This window comes from Bubalus kerabau, chromosome X, assembly GCF_029407905.1.
Source record: "Bubalus kerabau isolate K-KA32 ecotype Philippines breed swamp buffalo chromosome X, PCC_UOA_SB_1v2, whole genome shotgun sequence".
NCBI lineage: Eukaryota > Metazoa > Chordata > Mammalia > Artiodactyla > Bovidae > Bubalus > Bubalus kerabau.
Genome location: NC_073647.1, coordinates 130,303,523 through 130,325,042, shown reverse-complemented (window position 1 = coordinate 130,325,042; position 21,520 = coordinate 130,303,523). Strand labels below are relative to the sequence as shown.

The 21,520-nt window shown below is 41.9% G+C and overlaps 1 protein-coding gene across 7 annotated transcripts in view; it reads left to right on the top strand.

Moving 5' to 3' along the window:
* The first annotated feature begins 3,075 nt into the window (after positions 1-3,075).
* The window catches only part of LOC129638695 (melanoma-associated antigen B10-like), a 32,622-nt gene continuing 14,177 nt past the window's right edge, over positions 3,076-21,520 (top strand). For 2 of the 7 annotated variants that reach the window (XM_055563289.1, XM_055563288.1), the window contains exon 1: positions 7,807-7,937. The gene's annotated coding sequence lies outside the window, so the exon portion shown is untranslated. Of the gene's footprint in view, positions 3,278-7,435; positions 7,938-8,770; positions 8,840-11,526; positions 11,658-14,429; positions 14,633-21,520 lie in introns of those variants that run through there. The other 5 variants (XM_055563291.1, XM_055563292.1, XR_008707972.1 and 2 more) reach the window with 5 other exon arrangements.

The window sequence follows — 21,520 nt, the reverse complement described above, 5'->3', positions numbered from 1 at the left end:
TGCCCCTGGGTTTCAATTGTGGTTTTATTTCCACCTCTGCATGTGAGTCATCCACTGGGGTTACTCCTGAGGCTGCCCTGGAGGACTGAGGTCTGCCCCAATGAGGGCCAGATGTGGAGGTGGTGCAGCTGCTTGGGTCACAGGGGTTCTGGCATCACCAGGTACTCAGGAGAGTTGGTAGTTAGGGCAGCAGGAAATATAGTGCTCTAGAGGGGTATGGCAACCAGTATTGGCCAATACACTCCAGTATTCTTTCCTGGCTAACCCCCCTGACAGAGAAGACTGGCAGGCTACAGTCCACAGGGTTGCAAGAGATGGACATGAATGGAGCAACCCTACATGCATGGACACAAGCCTGTTTTTCCTGTGGCAGCTTAGCCCCAGTGAGGGTTGATTGTGAAGGTGGCACAGCTACTTGGGTTGTGGGGACCCTGGCGTCACCAAGTGTGCAGGGACACGGACTGCCTCCACTGCAGGAGTTGTGGCCCTATCAGAGTCTTTTTTCGAGCTTCTTGTAGCTGGTGATCAGAAGGCCTCTTTGGCCAGTCTTTCTCTGTAGCTCTTCCCATTCAGGCACTTAGAGGGCTCCCTTACCTGTGGGCCTTCTCTGTTGTGTACATTAGGCACATAGCGGGTCCCCCCCGGGCTGGGGCTCTACTCTGTAGATTGGCATGTCAGGCACTTAAAGGGGCACCCTGGGTGCGATCCTATTCTGTAGTTCAGTGCGTCAGGCGTTTGATGGGCCAGCCTTTGTATTCTTCAGCTGTCGATGCTGGCATGTTGGGCGAGAGAGGCTATGGTGATGGCTCCACTCTCTATATGTGGCTCAGTAGTATTGCCTTGCTTCCATGGCTGCCTGTATTTCCTCCACAGGCATTTCCCACCACAATCTCCTCTCACATCCCCCCAGTTGTTCTCTCCATGGTCAACAGCAGCCCTCGCCATAGGATTCCTCCACAATCCCTAAACTCCAGTTCCCAGCTGCTGTGCCTTCTAGGGGACCTGCATCCCTGTCTGGGGTATGTATGGGTGCGGCAAGGACTGTCTGATTCTCATTCCATTGAGGCTGCCACAGATCAGCTGTTTCACTCTCAGCCTTAAATGTTTCTCCTCTGACTCAGACAGTTGCCCTGATGTGGGGATCAAACCCCTGCTTCGGTGCCCCCACCCGCCGAGGGCAGGTCCAGTCCTACTAACACTCCTGTTTTTTCCCCTAGTTCCTTCCTCCTATCAAGTTTTGCCTGGTTCTGTATATTCTTTACTGCTGGTCAGGGACTCCTGTCCACTCTCAGCTGGTGTTCTGCATGCACTTCTGTGTCTGAGGGTGTATTTCTGATGTATCCATGGAGAGAGATGTACTCCACATCCACCTATTCCTCTGCCATCTTGTTCTCATCTGAAAATGTAGTTCTTTAAAAAAATTATACGAATGAACTTCTTTAGAAAATATAAACAGACTGAACAGATATCAAAGGCAAAGTTATGGTTACCAAAGAGGAAATAGGAGAAAACGTGTCAGGGAGGGATAAATCAGGAGCTTGGGATGAACATATACATACTACTGTATATAAGGTAGATAACCAACAAGGACCTACTGTATAGAGCAGGAAACTCGATATTCTGTGATAACTTATATGAGGTAAGATTCTCTAAAAGGATGCATATATGTATATGAATAACTGAATCACTTTGCGGTATACCTGAAACTAACACAACATTGTAAATTAAATATACTCCAATAAGATTTAAAAAAGAAAATCACTGAGGAGAAAGATCTGTCTGGACAGGTTTTAAGGCAGATGAAAGTACCCTATTCTGGACAAAATGCCATAAAGTACATTCATTGGTTAGGAAGGGAAATGAGCTCCAGGATTTGAGACAGAGATAGGCTAATTCTATGATTTTGTGCAAATGTCATCAGGTTTTTGTGCAAATGATCAGGACTCCCCTAACCTATAGAGCTGCTAACCCTGAGCTTTAAAGGGAAACAATAAACATCATGGGCCAGTGTTTCAGTTGTACAACAAGACGGCTGGATAGCATGAAACCTTGGGGGGGATTGGTTTCATCAGTGCTTTGTCCCTGAATTCAGGAAGTACCTTGCCAGTAAGGGACTGCCTTTTAAAATTCTTTTGATATTGGACAATGCCCTTGGTCACCAAGAACCCTGTGAGTTCAACACCAAAGGCATGAAAGTGGTCTCCTTTCCTCTAAACACAACATCTTTAAGTCAGCCTATAGATCAGAGGGTCAAAAGGACCTTTCAGGCTCATTACACAGGGTACTGTATGGAAATGATTGTTAATGCTATGGAAGAGAACCCTGATAGAACATCATGAACTCTGGAAGGATTACACAAGTGAAGATGCGATTGTTGTTACCAGAAAAAAAAAAAAAAAACACACATGAAAGCCCAAAACAATAAATTCCTGCTAAAGAAAACAGTCCAGTTGTCGTGTATGCCTTCACAGGATTTGTGACAGAGTCAAGGAAATCATGAAAGAGACTGTGGATATGACATGAAAGGGTGGGAGGGGGTGCAGAGTCCCAAAATACAGATCTTGGAAAAACCCAAGAGCTAACAGACACTACAGCAGAGGAATTAACAAAATACCACTTGATGGAGATGAATGGTTCTGAACCAGAGCTGGATGATGAGGAACAAGATGTAGAAGAAGCAGTGCCAGAAAACAATTGACATTAGACAATCTGGCAGAAGCATTCTGAGGACTCAAGACTGCTTTTGACTCTTGTATGGCATGGAACCTTCTATGATAAAGGCACTGAAATGAAAGCAAATGGTGGAAGGAGGACTGATAACACACAGAAACGTTTTTAGAGAAATGAAAAAGCAAAATCTTCAGACAGAAATTACAATGTATTTCCATAAAGATACACTGAGTGTGCCTGCTTCCTCTGCCTCCCCTTCCACCTCCTCTGCTCTTCCATCTCTGCCACTCATCAAGGTCAACCCCTCCTCTTCCTCCTCCTCTTCAGCCTACTCAGCAAGAAGGTGTGAGGAATGAAGACCTACATGATGATCCACTTCCACTCAATGAGTAGTAAATAATCATTGTGCCATATGGGTAATCAACTCATCTGTTGAGTATGTGTGTGAGTGTCTTTGTTCTAAGAGCTAATAACTGTAGGCAAGGACTGTATGAGATGTTTCTGTGGCATCATCTTCATCATCACCACCAGCTAAGTATTCATCAGGTAGAACATTGCGTGCAAGACTTGTATTGAAATGGATAGCCTACCATTGCATAGGCAGAAGGTGAGTGATATTTAATATAAAATTAATAATGTTTCATTTTTTTACTGTTTTATGACTTTACTTTCAAGGAATTATATTACTGTACATTGTCCTACCTCTCTCTTGTGAATGGATAAACATAAATGCATATCAGGCTGTCATCACAGGTGTTTTCTCTTAAAGTAACAATGTTTTCAGTACTCTATTATAAATACGACCATAATAGTGTATGATATAAAAAAATTTTAGTGATTCATTCACTACTGTATATTCTCAGCTACCACGAAGCAATCCTATCAAGTACTCTAGGCTGCTGCTACTGTTACTTCTAAGTCACTTCAGTCGTGTCCGACTCTGTGCAACCCCATAGATGGCAGCCCACCAGGCTCCCCCGTCCCTGGGATTCTCCAGGCAAGAACACTGGAGTGGGTTGCCATTTCCTTCTCCAATGCATGAGAGTGAAAAGTGAAAGTGAAGTCGCTCAGTCATGTCCGACTTTTAGCGACCCCACGGACTGCAGCCTACCAGGCTCCTCCCATCCATGGGATTTTCCAGGCAAGAGTACTGGAGTGGGGTGCCATTGCCTTCTCCGACACTAGGCTACTATAAAGCAATTATATTTCTTCTTCTTCATGATCAATGCTTGAATCATTATACCTGTAACTAAATATGAATTTCTTTTCACATTATGTTTTCAGTTTTGATATATAGTGTCTTGTATCTATAGTCTTTTGTGTCAGTAAGACAATATAGATGTAGGTACTGACAGACAATTCTTGTAAATGGATGCTGTAATCCTGTAGTATTGATAAACACAGTACTGTTAATATATTTTCTCTTATGATTTTCTGAATAACATTTTGCTGTCTCTAGCTTACTTTAGCATAAGTATACAGTAGAAAATACTTATAGTATACAAAATAAGCATTGAGCCTTTGTCAGTCAGGCTTCCAGTCAACAGTAGGTTATTATTAGTTACGTGTGGACAGAGTCAAAAGAATACAGGGGGTTTTGACTGCATGGGGGTTTGGTGCCTCTAAACTCCACATGATGCAAGGGTTAATTGTTTATCCAAAGGAAGTGAAATCAGTATCTCGAAGAGACATCTTCACTCCTGTGTTCATTGCACCATTATTTACAATAGCCAGTATATGGTAACAACCCAAATATCTACCAACAGATATATGGATAAAGAAAATGTGGTAGACACAGACAAGGAGATATAATTTCACCTTAAAAAGGAAAGAAATGTTGTTATATGGGACAACATGGAGAAACCACAGGGACATTATTCTAAATGAAATAAGTCAGTCACAGAAGGACAAATGCTGCATGGTTCCACTTATATGAGGTATTTAAAGTCTTTAAACACATAGAAACACAGAGGGGCCACAGGAGGGAGAAATGGGCAGTTGCTTTGCACTTGGTATAATGTTTCAGTTATTCAAGATGAATAAATTCCAGAGATTTGCTGTGCAACAGTGTACCTGTTTTTAACCGTACTGTGCTGTGTGCCTAAAATTTTAAGAGTAGATTTAATGTTAAATGTTTTTACCACAACAATAATTTGAAATTTTGATTGCCCTGCTCTCCAGTAGAGAGTAAGCTGATTAAGTGCAAGCATTTAGAAAAGAACTCTTTTATACTGTTGGTGAGAATGTCAATGGGTAAAGCCACTGTGGAAAACAGTATTGAGGTTCCTCAAAAAATTAAAAATTGAATTACCATATGATTCAGCAAACCACTTCTGGGTATCTATCCAAAGGAGTTAAAATTACACTCTCCAGGAGATATCAGTATTCCCGTATTTGTTGCAGCATTATTCACAATAACCAAAACAGGGAAGCAGCCTAAATGTCCTTTGATGGATGAATGGATAAATATATGGTATATACATATCATGGAGTGTTGTGTGTGTGTGTTCTCAGTCACTCAGTTGTGTCTGACACTTTCTATCCCATGGACTGTAGCCCACGAAGCTCCTCTGACCATGGGATTTCCCAGGGAAGAATAGTGGAATGAGTTGCCATTTCTTCCTCCAGGGGCTCTTCCCAATCAAGGGATTGAACACAAGTCTCCTGTGTGTCCTAAATTGGCAGGTGGATTCTGTACCACTGAGTTACATGTGAAGCCTATAATGGAGTATTATTCAGCCTTAAAAAAAAAAAGGAAACTTTGTCATTTGCAATAACAGAGATGACCTAGAAGACATTGTGCTAAGTGAAATAATCCAGACACAGAAGGAGAAATAGATGATATCACTTAAATGAGGAATCTAAAATAGGCAACCTGATAGAAGCAGAGTAGGATGGTGATTGCCAGGGGCTGGGAGGAGGTGTAATGAGGAAGTGATTGTCAAAGGGCACTGATTTTCAGTTATATACAGTGAATAATTTCTAGAAATATACCGTGTAGCATAGAGCCTATAGTTAACAATTCCATATTGTACACTTAAAGATTTTCTAAAAGGGTAGATGTTACATTAATTGTTCAGGGAGTCTTATCCACTGGATCACCAGGGAAGTTCTGAGAATGAGCTTTTTGGATGCTTACTAGTACCGTGGATGGTTTGTGTTTAAAAAAAAAAAAAAAAAGGAACAACAGCAACCACCAAAACAACGTCTAGCCCCTGCCCGTTGAATTTTAGAATCTAGGAGGTACCATTACATAAAAATATGGTGAGATACTCTCTGACCAAAAGCAGCAGTCCCCAACCTGCAGGCCTTGGACCAGTACCTCCTGTGAGATCAGCAGTGGCATTTACATTTGAAATAAAGTTCACAATAAATGCACTGTGCTTGAATTACCCCAAAACCATCCCCCACTCCAAGTCTGTGGAAAAATTGTCTTCTACAAAACCAGTCCATGGTGCCAAAAAGGTTGGGGACTGCAGAAAGAACAAGTCAAAAGCAGGGGTAAGCGGGGGCAGGCAGTTGGAGTTGAAAGCAAGTGTAAATGGCCTGCAGTGAGGCAGTTTGGAGCCTTGTTGTTTGTTGTTCAGTCATTAAGTCATGTCCCACTCTTTGTGACTCCATAGACTGCAGCTCACCAGGCCTCTCTGCGCTTCACTGTCTCCTCGAGTTTTCTCAAACTCATGTCCATTGAGTCAGTGATGCCTTCCAACCATCTTCACCTCTGCTGCCCCCTCCTCTCCTGCCCTCAATCTCTGTTTCCTAGCATCGGGGTCTTTTCCAATGAGTCGGCTCTTCACATCAGGTGGCCAAAGTATTGGAGCTTCAGCTTCAGCATCAGTCCTTCCAATGAATACTCAGGGTTGATTTCTTTTTGGATGGACTGGCTTGATCTCCTTGCTGTCCACGGGACTCGCAAGAATCTTCTCCAGCACCACAGTTTGAAAGCATCAATTCTTCAGCGCTCTGCCATCTTTATGGTCCAACTCTCACATCCATACATGACTACTGGAAAAACCATAGCTTTGAGTACAGGGACCTTTGTCGGCAAACGGATGTCTCCGTTTTTTAATACACAGTCTCGCTTTGGAGCCTTAGGAAAATGCAAAGCCTTCAGCGAGAGGTCATTTCAAGGGAAGTTGCCTGGTGGGCTACTCCTAGACAGTGGGAGTGGTGAGCCCGGTCAGATCCTCAGATGGAGGGCCTCAGAGAATCCACAGTCTCCTGGACTGGTGACCTTTACACTGAGTTGAGGGAGCCAGAGACCTCTCCTTAAGGACCTACTCGATTATTTTATCTTGTGTGTAATTGGGCAAATTCTAGATTTCTTGTTGGTACTTAAATGCGTGGAAATATTCATTAATTAGATGAAAGGGTATCTGGGAGGGAAGATACTGGTCAATGACAAAAATTCTAAGAGCTCTGAGTTGTTTCCAGCTGGGAAAGATTCTACCTCAGGCACATTCTATGTTACATCCTGTGGTGGGAATGTTACATGATTGTCCTTGCTAGGCAACATTTAGTGCACTGTGATTATCTTTGTCTTGGAGTTGGGATAATGTGCTGGAGTTCAGGGGGCTAGTGAAAAAGCATGTGAAACAATTGACCAGCTTAAACTGGTTTGACCCTCTCAAATAGATTGTTGATTAGTCACACCTTGAGTCATTTTACAAAGAAAGAACTGCAAGTGTCTAAGAGGGAACACATGACCTCAGGATGACCCCAGAGCCAAGCTCTTCAGTCTGCAAAACTCAAGAGAAGAGAAATATCGTCCTGGGCCATTTACAAAGTGAGAAGTCCTTCAATGAGGAAAACCTGGCTTCCTGTAACCTGAGTAGCTGAAATGAAATTGAAGACTAGCCAATTAGCTTCCAATAGAAATTCCCGAGACCCCTTAAATTGCACCCAGGCTCCTGGATTGGAGAGAGATCTGATACCTTGCATCCTGCATTGGTTGGCCTTGCAGTAAAGCTCTTTTCTCTAAAGCTCTTGCCATAAGTATTGACTTCTCTGAGCATCGGGCTTGAGCCCATGTTCTGTGAGTTTGGGCAGCCTTATTGAGGTTTAGGACTTGTGACCATCTGCTTGATGCACTGTAGCCCCTGATGGGCCCTCAACACCAACCCTGAGTGGCCACCTATACTGAGTTTGTCTAGAGAGTTGGCTCTCGGGTTCCTGTTTGCTAGCCATGGCACTCTGGGCTCCTCTGGCTTCTGGGGCTCCTTTCACTTTTAAGGAAGGAAACAGCTCCTGGATCAGACATCTTTGGGGTGAGTAAACTCCTTAAAATATGCCTGTAACTAAATGTGCTATATGAAGTTAGAATGTGCCTGTAGTCTAATAATCTCATCAGGACTGTGTGTTAGAGAGGATGAGACGGTTGGATGGCATCACTGACTCAATGGGCATGAGTTTGAGCAAACCTGAGGAGAAAGTGAAGGACAGGGAAGCCTGGTATGCTGCAGTCCATTGGGTTGCACAGAGTCAGACGTGACAAATTGAAGAACGACACCACTACTGTGGGTTAGAGTCCCACCTAGGAGTTTCTTCTGTCTGATTAGAATCCTAAGGCTACAGTCGTGGGTTAAAGACCCACCCAAAAGAGGACAATGTCAGAGGTTAGCGCTACTGAGGTGCTCAAATGATTGGGTTAGAGTTCTGAACACTGGCTTAAGGTTCCAGGCCTTTGGATTTAATTGCCTATGTTTGTCTGTGTCTGACTCTTTTATGTGTTGGGATTGGCTAATAGGAGTTGGCTATAATGGCACCCCACTCCAATACTCTTGCCTGGAAAATCCCATGGATGGGAGGAGCCTGGTGGGCTGCAGTCCATGGGGTCGCTAGGAGTTGGGCACGACTGAGCGACTTCACTTTCACTTTTCACTTTCATGCATTGGAGAAGGAAATGGCAACCCACTCCAGTGTTCTTGCCTGGAGAATCCCGGGGATGGGGGAGCCTGGTGGGCTGCCGCCTATGGGATCGCACGGAGTCGGACGCGACTGAAGCGACTTAGTAGCAGCAGCATGGGATGAATGTGGCGAGACTTTATTCAACCTGTAATTAATGAGGGTCCTCTGAATCCGGAGATCAAACACCTTGCTCCTCGCCTGGAAATCTTGCTCTATGGAGGTGATGGGGGTTTTCCCCTTTGCCTAAGGTGACAGCACAGAGGTATTGTTACAGATGGATATTCTTTTAAAAAAAAAAAAAATTTGTTGCAGATTTGTTGATTTACAATCTTATGTTAGTTTCAGGTGTCCAGCAAAGTGATTCAGTTACACATATACTCAATCTTTTCCAGATTCTTTTTCCATATAGGCTATTACAGAATATTGAGTAGAGTTCCCTTTGTTATATAGGAGGTCCTGTTCAGTTATCTATTTTCTATATTGGTTGTGTGTGTATGTTCATCTTAAGCTTCTAAAGTATCCCCCCCAACAAAGTTCTCCTTTGGTAACCATAAATCTCTTTTCAAATTGTGGGAGTCTGGTTCTGTTTTTTGAATAAGTCCATTTGTGTCATTTTAAAAAATTAGACTGTACCTATGAGCAATATACTGTGGTATTTGTCTTGGTCTGACTTCTCTCATTATGACAATCTCTAGATCCATCCATGTTGCTGAAAATGGCATTCTTTCATTCTTTTTTATGGCTGAGTATTCTTCCATTGTATTTATGTATCACATCTTTTTCATCTGTTGATGGACCTGTAGATTGTTTCCATGTCTTGGCTCTTGTAAACAGTGCCCCAAGGAACATGGGGGTGCTTGTTCCTATTCAAGTTATGGTTTTCTTCGGATATATGCCCAGGTAGTCTATTTTTTATTTTTTTTTATTTTTTTAATTTTTTTGGCCATTTAACATTTTTTTTAAATTTTATTTTATTTTTAAACTTTACATAACTGTATTAGTTTTGCCAAATATCAAAATGAATAAAATTTATTGGAGTATAGTTGTTTTACAATGTTGTGTTAGTTTTAGGCATATAGCAAAGTAATGCTGTTATATATATATATTAATTCATTTTCAGTTTCTTTTCTCATGTAGGTTATCCCAGAATATTGATTAGAGTTCCCTGTGCTATGCAGGAGGTCCTTATTGGTTATCTATTTCATAAATAGGGGTGTGTGTACGTTGATCCCAAGCTCCTGATTTATCCCTCCCTCCTACATTTCCCTTTAGTATCCATAAGTTCGTTTTCAGGATCCGTAAGTTTTCTGTTTTGTATTAAGTTCATTTTATCACTTTTTAAAATTAGATTCCACATATGAAGGATATATTTGTCTTTGACTTACTTCACTTCGTATGACAATCCCTAGGTGCATCCATGTTGCTGCAAATGGCATTCTTTCCTATGGCTGAGTAATATTCCTTTGTATTTCTGGACCACATGTTTATCTACTTCTCTGTTGATGGACATTTAGGTTGTTCCCATGTCTTAGGTATTGTAAATATTGCTGTAATTTACATTGGGGTGATTATTCCATTTTTGAATTATGTTTTTCTCAGGATATATGCTCAGGAGACAGATTGCTGGATATTATGATGGTATTATTTTTCTATTTCATTTTATTGAGTATAATTAATTTAAAATGTTGTGTTAGTTTCAGGTATATAACAGAGTGATTCAGTTATACATACACATATTCACTCATTTTCAGACTCTTTTGTCATACAGATTACTACAGATTATTGAGTACAGTTCCCTGTGTTATACAGTAGGTGCTTTGGGGTTACTGCTATTATATATATTAGTTGTAGATGTGGGCTTCCCAAGTGGCACAGTGGTAAAGAATCACCTGCCAATGCAGGAGACACAAAATAAGTGGGTTCAGTCCCTGGGTCAGGAAGATCCCCTAGAGCAGGAAATCACAACTCACTCCAGTATTCTGACCTGGAAAATTCCATGGATGGAGGGTCCTGGTGGACTACAGTCCATGGAGTCACGAAGAGTCAGACACATCAGTCGTGTATGTTTATCTCAGGCTCCTAAAGTATCCCTCCCCCAACATTTCTCCAGTGGTAATCATAAGCTTGTTTTCGATACCCATAAGTCGGTTTATATTTTGTAAATGAGTTTATTTGTGAAGTGAAATGAAAGTCGTTGTCTTATCCAACTCTTTGTGACCCCATGGCCTATACAGTCCATGGAATTCTCCAGGCCAGAATACTGGAGTGGGTAGCCTTTCCCTTCTCCAGGGGGTCTTCCCAACCCCGGGATCAAAGCCAGGTCTCCCACATTGCAGGTAGATTCTTTACTAGCTGAGCCACCAGGGAAGCAAGTTCATTTGTGTCATTTTTTAAAAATTAGATTCCACTTACGAGTGATAACATATGATATTTGTCTTTCTCTGTCTTTTTTTTTTTTTTCTGGTAGACAATTTATTTTTTTTTTAATTTTATTTTTAAACTTTACATAACTGTATTAGTTTTGCCAAATATCAAAATGAATCCGCCACAGGTATACATGTGTTCCCCATCCCGAACCCCCCTCCCTCCTCCCTCCCCATTCCATCCCTCTGGGTCGTCCCAGTGCACCAGCCCCAAGCATCCAGTATTCTCTGTCTTACTTTACTTATTATGACATTCCCTAGGTCCATCCATGTTGCTGCACATGTCATTAATTAATTCTTTTTATGGCTGAATAATATTCCATTGAATATATTTACGACAAATGCTTTATTCATTCCTCTGTTGATGGACATTTAGGTTACTTCCATATCTTCGTAAATGTAAATAGTGCTGCAATGAAGATTGGCGTGCATGTATATTTATGAATCATGGTTTTCTCTGGATATGTACCAGGAGTGGGATTGGTAAATCATATGGTAACTCTATTTTTCGTTTTTCAAGGAACTTCCATAATGTTCTCCGTAGAGACTGTGTCAATTTGCATTCCCACCGAGAGTGCAACAGTGTTCCCTTTTTTCCATACTCCATCATTTGTTGTTTGCAGATCTGGGGATGAAGACCATTCTGGCTGGTGTGAGGTGATACCTCATTGTACTTTTCATTTGCATGTTTCTGATAATTAGTGATGTTGAGCATCTTTGCATATGCTTTTTGGTCATCTGTGTGTCTTCTTTGAAGGAATGTTTGTTTATACACTCTGCCTACTTTTTATGGGATTGTTTATTTGACACAGAGGTGCATGAGCTATTTATATATTTTGGAGATTATTCTGCTGTTGTTTGCATTGTTTGCAAATATTTCCTCTCATTCTGTGAGTTGTCTTTTTGTTTTTGGTTTCTTTTGCTGTGTGGAAGCTTTTGACTTTCATTAAGGGTCACCTGTTTGTTTTTATTTTTATTTTAATTACTCCAGGAGGTGGATCAAAACCATTTTACTAAAATAAAAAAATACTGCTGCAACTTATGTCAAACAGTGAATGTTCTGCCTAGGTTTTCCTCTGAGGGTTTTATAGAATCTGGGTTTACATTTCGGTCTTTGATCCATTTTGAGTTTATTTTTGTGTATGGTGTTAGAGAATGTTCTACATTCATTATTTTACATGTAACTGTCCAGTTTTCAAGGCACCACTTATTGAAGAGACTGTCTTTTTTGGTTCGCTAGTATTTTGTTCAGGATTTTTCCATCTGTGTTCTTCAGTGATATTGGCCTGTCATTTTCTTTTTTTTTGTTTTTGTGTGTGTGCTTCTCTGTCTGGTTTTGCTCTCAAGGTGATGGTGGCCTCATAGAATGAGCTTGGGAGTGTTCCTCCCTCTGTAATTCTTTTTGGAAGAGGTTGATAGAATCTCTAAGTGTTGGATAGAACTATCCGAGAAGCCACCTGATCCTGGACATTTTATTGGAAAATTTTAAATCACTGTTTCAGTACTTGTGATCTGTCTACTCACGTTCTCTATTTCTTCCTTGTTTAGTCTTGAAAGGCTGTACCTCTCTAAGAATCTGTCATTTCTTCTAGATTGTCCATTTTATTTGCATATAGTTGTTTATAGTAGTCTCTTATGATACTTGGAGTTCGACACGAGTGTATTCTTGATGAAACCAGCCCTGATTACCTTGTCGTGGTGTGAGCATAAATGTAAGGTGAGGGAGTATAAAGCAGGAAAAGTCTCCCCCCGACACACAGAAGAATGCACCCTAATCCGGCTAAGGAATTTCTTTTTTTTTTTTTTCTCCTTCCAGTTTTATTGCAATATAATTGACTTAGAGCACTGGGTAAGTTTAAGGTGTACAGCACAATGATTTGACTTACACACACAATGAAATGATTGCCACAGTAAGTTTAGGGAACATCCGTCATCTCATATAGATATAAAAGAAAAGAAAAAAATTTTTCCTTGTTTTGATGCACGATACTGGATGCTTGGGGATGGTGGACTGGGATGACCCAGAGGGATGGTACGGGGAGGAAGGAGGGAGGAGGGATCAGGAAGGGAAACACATGTATACCTGTGGTAGATTCATGTTGATATATGGCAAAACCAATACAATATTGTAAAGTTAAAAAATAAAATAAAAATAAAGAAAAAAAATCAGATGAAGGAAGTAAAAATGTCACACTTCCAGTTATAAGATAAATCAGTACTAGGGATGCAATGTCTTTGGGCTTCCCCCATTGGTTCAGATGGTAAAGAACCTGCCGGCTAAGGAATTTCATACAATAGGGGACATTCTGGTGTTTCCTCACTAAAAAGTCCAGTCCTATTGTATATCAGCCAGAATAGCAGGGAGGTAGTTCTGAACTACTTTTATATATTTGTGCATGCTGCTGCTGCTAAGTCACTTCAGTCGCATGTCCTACTCTCTGCGACCCCATAGACAGCAGCCCACCAGGCTTCCCTGTCTCTGGGATTCTCCAGGCAAGAACACTGGAGTGGGTTGCCATTTCCTTTTCCAATGCATGAAAGTGAAAAGTGAAAGTGAAGTCGCTCAGTCGTGTCCGACTCTGTGCGGCCCCATGGACTGCTGGCTACGAGGCTCCTCCGTCCATGGGATTTTCCAGGCAAGAGTACTGGAGTGGGGTGCCATTGCCTTCTCCGATATTTGTGCATGCGTGATGTTAAAAATGAAATTTTACCAGGAAAAATAGCCATTGGTTGTGGTCTTAATGGCCATGGGCTACATAGAGGCCTTGGAGTCAATGTATTTCCCCTGAAAATTGCCCAGACATCTAGATTTGCTTATCAGTGATCTCTGCTGGAGGGGTAAAGTATTTTGGTCATGTACCAGAAAGATTAAACCCCAGCATGCTCAGAAAGGAAGTGAGGAAATCGGTGTTTGAATGTGTGTGCTCCTGAATTGCTCTCTGAAAGTCAGCTCTGCCTGAGTCTAAGACAGCTTCCTCTTTCACTTTCTTCAATGTGATGCAATCACTGTCTCAGCCTCCTACACACTAGGTAAGTTTTTCTACATGGAGACTGAGACAGAGCCTGAACTTCTATAGGACCCTCCTCAGTAGACAAGTATGCCCTCAGCACATGGGAGGGCAGAAATATTAGGAGCCTGTGACCAAATGGGCTGCGGTCTTGGATCTGGTGGGACAGATTCCTTGGAAGCTGGGTAGCATGTGTGCCTTTCAAGCTATAGTTTGACAACCACATATAATAATGGAAAACTATTCAAGGTTCTTTATGTGAACACTCAGATCCAAGCTGGTCACCTTGAGACTGTTCATTCTTCTCAGTGGTTTCTCCAGGGAGCTCATACAGCCAACGCTTTCCAGAAACCAAACTAGGAGATGGAATTGGGTCCTAAATTAAGGGGTGATGCCTCAAGTTTGCCCATTTTCTTCCTAGAGAGGAACAAAGCGCTCTAAGCCACAGATAGAGAAGCCCTGAAGGCTTTCCTACACCTCCCACGAATGCAAGGGCTTTCCAGGGAGACCTCAAGTTCCTGATAAGAGTACTGGTTGATATCGACTTCAATCCATGAAGTCTGGGAAGAGGCAGCAAGCATTGGTTAAAGACAGTTGGTCCAGGCTCTGTTTTCTGGACAAAAGGTAAACTATTTTGAGCACTACAGTGGGAGAAATTGGTCAGTCAACTGCAGAGCTCAGTTTGGGCTGAGGAGTGGCCAGGAAGAGCCAAGACAGATGACCCAATAGTAATAAATTCCATCCAGGCACCAAAACGCCAAACTTCAAGCAATAGCCTGAAAAGAAACATGTGAAGGAAACAAAGCCTCTGATAATATCTTTCTTAAATAGCAATTAATCCTAACCTTGTCAGTGCTTATGTAACGCTCCAGTCCTGGTGGTACAAAACTCTGTGACCTGGGATTATCATTTTCTACAGAATTTGAGACTCATTAACCAAATTGAGGATGATTTCCCACAAGCTTGAAGAATGTACAAGGAGAAATGGGGGGATGGAAGCATAAAGCATTGACCAGTTTAAAGTGGTTTTGCCTCCTTAAACAGGCTGTTGATTAATCAAACCTTGAGTTATTTTTAGAGGCAGCACTATGCATATGCCAAAAAGGAGCCTATGTTTCTAGGATGACTGCAGAACGAAGAGGGTTCAGTCTGTGGAACTCTCCGAGTAGGAATGTTGCCAGGGGAGAACTGTATGAAGTCCTTCAATGCAGAAAATCGGGCTTCTAGCAGCATGAATAGCTTACATGAACTAATTCAAGACTAGCCAATTAGCTTCCAAGTTTGCAGTTCCCCTAAACCCTTTCATTTTACTTCAAACTCTGGATTGAGGAGACAGATTTCAGAGCCCCACTTCTGTCTTCTTGCTAGTCCACCTTGGATTCAAGTTTTTCTCTCAAAAGCCCGTTCCATAGTATTGGCTTCTAGGTGCATCAGGCAGTAAGCCCTTGCTGGGGAACACTAGTGACTGATAGGCCTGGAATTAGATTCCTCTCTGAATTCCTCTAGATCTGACACTGTTATACTCCTCTTGCTCTAAAGCAGAGCTTGTGTTCCTTAACACTCAAATGTATCCTGGGATAAAAGTAAGGACTCTGGATATATTCCAATACACTTCTTCAGGCACAAAGCCTCGAAGGCTACATCAATAAATGACATGAATAAAGAAGAGAAACAGATGATAGGGACAGTAAGATCGTCTCTCAGTGCAGTGTCCGATAACCTATTCAGAATAGCACAAAACCATCTTGGATGGCTTTTTTCCTTTAGAATTGTACTCATATCTCAAATACAGTGACTTGGGTTCTAGATCACTGCAATAAAGTGAAAATTGCCATAGAGTAAATCAGTAGGAATTTGGGGGATTCCCAGTGCTTATAAAAGTTGTTAATCCTATTGTACACTTACTAGAAGATGTCTAAAAAATGCACATAGCTTAATTTACAAAGGTAAGACAGTTACAATAGTAATAAAGACAACTGATCAGGTCACCATAAGAAATAAAATAAGGAAAGAGATTAAAATATTTGAAGAATTAACAATATGTGGAACAGGGACCCCAAGTGAATACATGATGTTGGGAAATGATGCCATAGACGTGTTCAATGCATGGACCATAAACTTGCAGTTTGTAACAAAACACAGTATTTGTGGTGCATGATTACATGCAGTAGAATGTTTGAAAAGTATGCCTGTTAATCAATTAAAACCAGTCATGAAAAGAGACTGACTCTGGCTTTTGAAAAGAATGGAGCAGCATTTTTCTCAGGGAACACACCCCATTTTGCCCCTTGCCTTCTGTGTTATTTTACCCATCTCAGATCAAGTCTGGGACATGAAACTTTAAGGTTTGCATTAGGGAAACTGCTGAAGAGTTTGCCGGAATGTGGTGCTCGCCAGGAATCCTTTAATCGAAGAGATAGACAAAATTTGGGCTTCCATAGGTGAGGACTGGAGAGACGAGCACCGCAAAATACAGGTCATTCAGAGACCTGCCCAAACTTGCTCTCAGGCCTAGAATGCCCAGACAGGACATTCCATCTTATAAGCCTTGTAGTTCTCTGTGAGGTCAAAGTCTCAGTCTAAGAAAAATGGCCTCAGTTCAGTAGAGGGAGAATCTCAGGTTGGAGGGTCAGGTCCCAGGACTGGCCAGGACCATGGTGAGATCCCTGAGTGAAGAAAGAAGTATCACTAGACCCACAAATGAGGAGGCTTTACAGACCCCTGCCCCTATTCCTAACCCCAGAGGCTCCAGGCAGAGTTATACGGATGAGAAGCCTCTTCATTTCTATCTGGTCTCAGCGAGGGAATGGATGGAACCCCAGTTCTTAGGAGGATGGCATCTTGGCCATCACCACTGGGAAGATGAGGACCATCAGTGCTGATGAGAGGGTCTCTCCCACCAAGGAGGAAGGCTCACAGAGTGGCGCTGCCCCTGTCAAGGAGAGATGCACAGAGAAGTGCCCTGATTCCCCACTAGGGACTCGGAGAGGTGAGGGCTTCGTTTGGGGGCAGGAGGACTGCAGTCCGTAGTGTGAAGGGTCCTGGGCTCTGACAGACAGCATGGTGAGGACCCTAAGGGATGACCCAGGGACCGCTGAACACTGAACGACGGGGTCCCCACAGAGCCCCGCCCCTTCCATCATCCCTTAGAGATCGTGCACAGGGCAGCCATAGCCGAAAGTGTCTCTGCAAAACTTCTGTGCTGGTGGCGAAGAGCTCGGACTGATGTTCAGCGCGTTCGTGTGGCTAAGAGTGGATTCCCAGGACTGATCTGAAGGCAAAGTGAGGACCTGAATGTGGACTCCAGGGACCATTCCCCTGTCCTGTAACAAAGATAACTCCCAAAGTCTCATCTCTGTGATTGGCAGGGGAAGGTTCCTACAACTCTCTTAGGCCGATTTCTTCGGTACATCGTGATCTAAGACATTCTGTAAGATAAGCGATTACTTGATTCTGTAAATGAAGGAAACCTAGGCCCTAACTCCACATCTTATTCAGTAAGCTGGTTCAAGATAACATGGCATTACAATATGTTATTTCCTTTACAACATGAAAACACTAAACAGTGCAATATGTGGGATCAAGAAATAGAGGGAATGTAAGATGGATGGTATTTTGTTTCCTCATTTTTCCTAATTGTGTTTTACAAAATTATAAGTGACCATGTATGCTTCGTTAATTCAAAAATGTAAAATTAAATTCTAAGAAATTCATCCTCATGCTCACAGGCTCATTTATTCCCTAAACAGTAATTGAGCCTCTGCTCATAGAAGACTCCATGCTAGTACTTGGAGAGCTGAGAAAAAGATCTAGCCACTCACCATAAAATTATAGAGTCGAAAAGCAGCTGTCATGTAAAGGAAATGGTGACATGACAGCAGCCAAATGTGAATTCCCTGATGCAAAGTAGTGATGGGCCTTGGGAAAGTATAAGTCTATCCGTGGGAAGTAATTATAAGTTGAGTGCATGGTGGGCTGGATGAGACTGTGGCAATCGTGACCAGGGACCAGGTTCTCCATGGTGGGCCGCATAGTTTAAAGACAAAGCCTGGGATGGGAAACTGCCCTTACAGTTACAGGCACACCTCACTCTGTTGCACGTTGCTTTATTGTATTTCACAGGTACTGCTTTTCTTTTCTTTGTTCTTTTTCTTTACCAAATTAAAAGTTTGTGTCAGTCAACCTTGCTTCCAGCAAGTCTTTCGGCTCCATGTTTCCAACACCGTTTGCTCACTTCATGTCTGTGTGTCACGTTTTGATACCTCTTGCAATGTTCACACCCTCAGCAGCAAAAATGATGGACTCAGTGAAGGCTCAGATAATGGTTAACATCTTTTTTCTTTTAGCAAAGAGGTGTTTCTATTTAAGACATCTATATTGTTCTGAGGCACAATGCTATTGCCCACTTAATAACCTATAGTATAGTATAAACATAAATTTTATGAAAGCACTGGAAACCAAAAAATTTGTATGACTCAATTGTGATATGGACTTTCCTTTGGGGGTGGAGACCCAAACCTGCAGCATTTTCTGAGTCTGCCTGGGATTATGAGTAAATCAGAGAGAAATCATGTGAAGCTGGCATGGAATGTGTCCTGTGCACTCATTCAAGTACAGGGAAACCCTGTGCAGATTAGATGGTTTATTCATGTTGTCTTCTGTCTGTGGAGTTTCCCAGAAATCAGGGTGGCACTCCCCTGAGGTGGGATGATAATTTGAAGTCGCTGGACTGGTGTACTCTGCCCTCAGGGTGCGGGTGCCAGAGCACACGCCACTAAAAAAAATAATAATAATTGAAATCAAGTTATCTTGACTGTAATTTGGCAAGCAATTGGGAAGGAATAGACACTTTTGGGTGGTTAAATGAATGAAAGTGGGAGTGGTTTATGAAAAAGGTCAAGTGAGAGATAGGTAAGATTGGGGCCTTTGAAACATTTTGGAGCTTTCTGTTACATCGGCTGAGGATGTCTACCACATGGTGACCTTCAGTGGCATACTCTTAACTGGGATATGCTAGGTTTCCTTGCTAACCAGTATTTTTCTGATTTATTTATTGATGAGTTTGGAGAAAAGTCTACTCCTGTGAAATGACCACCACAGTTTATGCCATAAACATATCCATTACCTCCAAAATTTCCCTCTCATCCTTTTTTAAGTTTATTTTTTATTGGAGTTTAGTTGCTTTACAATATTGTGTTGTTTCTGCCATATATCAACATGAATTGGCCATAGGTATACATATGTCCCCTCCCCCTTGAACATCCCCCCACCTCCCACTCCTCCCCACCCATCTAGATTATCACAGAGCACCATTTTGAGCTCCCTGCATCACACAGCAAATCCCCATTGGCTGTTGATGTTCCATATGGTAATGTGTATGTTTCAGTATTACTCTCGGTTTGTCCCTCCCTCTCGTCCGCCCCTGTGTCACCAAGTCTGTCCTCTACGTCTGCATCTCCATCCTGCCCTGCAAATACATTCATCAATGCTGTCTCCTAGATTCCATGTATATGTGTCAGGATACGATGTTTATATTTCTCTTTCTGACTTTCTTCACTCTGTATAATAGGCCCTAGGTTCACCCACTACATTGGAACTCACTCAAATATGGTCTTTTTATGGCTGAGTAGTACTTCATTTTATACAGAAACCAGAATTCTTTATCCATTCAGCGATGGACATCTAGGTTGTCTGTGGCCTATCTGTTATAAATAGTGCTGCAATGAACATTGGAGTACATGTGCCTTATTCAGTTATGGTTTCCAAAGGGTTTATGCCCAGTAGTGGGATGGTTGGGTCATGTGGTAGTTTTAGTCCGAATTTTTAAGGAAACTTTATACTGTTCTCCATAGAGGCTGTATCAATTTACATTCCCACCAACAATGCAAGAGAGTTCCCTTTTCTCCACACCCTCTCCAGCATTTATTGTTTATAGACTTTTTGATGATGGCCATTTTGACAGATGCTTTCTCACCCTTTATGTTTTATGTCTGGGATAAGAACACTTGCCATAAGATTTGACCTCAGAGAGAGTGTACAATATGGTATTTTTAGCTATAAACTCTATATTATATAGTATAATTAAACTTTGTAACTTTTGATTAATACTGAAAATTGGAATACTGCCTGCTGTATCAGTGAATAAACACTGTCAATTATCAACAGTTGCAGCCACCACGGATGGTGAACCCTGAGGGAACACAGGATGTAAAAATACAGGAAACGGGCCCCAGATATGTGAAGTTCATATCAAAGGAATGATTTCAGTGAGCCCCGATTCTTGCATCTTTCCATATATGGAAAAGGGCTAAATTCCTTAACCAGGGTTATCTGGTTTTCCTTCATTTATCATAATCTTTTGATATTCAGACTACCTGCCCTTTGTTGCAAAACTTCTATGTAACCTGGCTCCTCCCCTCCCTTCTTTGGAGCAGTTCTCTCAGGGTTACTCGAGACGCTGCCTCCTGGGATGAAGTCCTAAATGTTTGTACCAAAGAGAACATACCTGTCAGCTTTTAGGTTGTGAATGTTTTTTTTTTTTCTTTTAATTTATTTATATTAATTGGAGGCTATTTACAATATTGTACTGGCTTTTGCCATACATTGACATGAATCAGCCATGGGTGTACATTGTTCCGTTTCCTGACCCCCCTCCCACCTCCCTCCCCATCCCATCTCTCAGGGTCATCCCAGTGCACCAGCCCTGAACACCCTGTCTCATGTATAGACTGTGAATGTTTTTTAAGTCTACAGTTCCTTCTCATTCACCCTCCCATAGACCATGGTAACCACCACTCTGCTCTCTGTTTTTTTGACTTTGACCATTTTAGATTCTTCATCTAAATGGCATGCAGTATTTGTCCTTCTGTGTCTGGCTTATTTCACTGTAGCAGAAGGTCCTCTAGGTTTATGCACGCTGTCATAACTGGAGAGGTTAGCTTCTTTTTAAGGCTGAATGGTGTTCCATTATATGTATATTTTGCATCTTCTTTATCCATTCATCTGTCACTGGACACCTAGGCTGCTTCCCTTTCTTGGCCATTGTGAGTAGTGCTGCAATGAACATGGGAGTGCAGAGCTCTCTTCGAGGTCCTGATTTCATTTCCTTTGGATAGTAGTGGAATGTGGAAAGTATTATGTGTTATTTTTGATTTTTTGAGGAACTGCTACACTGTTTTCCCTGTAAATTGGCTGTACCAATTTATATTCCTACCAGCAGTGTTGAATATGTATAGTTTACTAAGAAACTTGCAAACTGTCTTCCAAAGTGGCTCTACCATTTTGCATCACCACCACCAAGGAATGAGAGTTCTTGTTGATTCACATCCTTACCAGCATTTGGTGTTGTCAGTCCTTTGAATGCTGGCCATTCTGAAAGGGATGTCGTGGTATTTGCTTGTTTTTTTAATTTGCAGTTCCCTAATGGTATATGATGTGGAGCATCTTTCCATATGCTTGTTTTCCATCTCTGTATCTTCCTGGGCAAGGTATCTATTCCTATCTTTTGTCCAT